This window comes from Halyomorpha halys, unplaced genomic scaffold, assembly GCF_000696795.3.
Source record: "Halyomorpha halys isolate HHAL.00 unplaced genomic scaffold, Hhal_1.1 Scaffold2413.1, whole genome shotgun sequence".
NCBI classification, from domain to species: Eukaryota; Metazoa; Arthropoda; class Insecta; order Hemiptera; family Pentatomidae; genus Halyomorpha; species Halyomorpha halys.
In genome coordinates, this window is record NW_027113973.1 from 8282 (window position 1) to 8724 (window position 443).

The following is a 443-nucleotide window of genomic DNA, read 5'->3' on the forward strand; positions in this document are numbered from 1 at the left end:
ACAGAAAACTTAAATACCACTGACAAATCATTATGGAGAACTACTAGAAAGCTACTAAAATACAAATCTTTCAACCATCCACTTCTCATTGAAAATAAGAATTGGACACGATCAGATGAAGAAAAAACTCAAATGTTCGGCGAACACCTCTTCAAAACTTTAAACCCCCATCCTAATATCCTTAATCCAACCCATCTTGAACATGTTGAAGCAGAGATTACAATTCCACTCCAAATGACCTTTCCCACCAATTTCCTTCTAAAAAAGCTCCTGGCTACGATCTTATCACAGCACACATTCTGAAACAGCTCCCTCGTAAAGCCATTCTATTCCTTACCTATATCTATGATGCTACGCTCCGATCCAACTATTACCCTGACCCTTGGTCTATAATAAAAATGTTTCTCAAACCCTCCAAGCCACTTGAATATTCATCTTCCTAC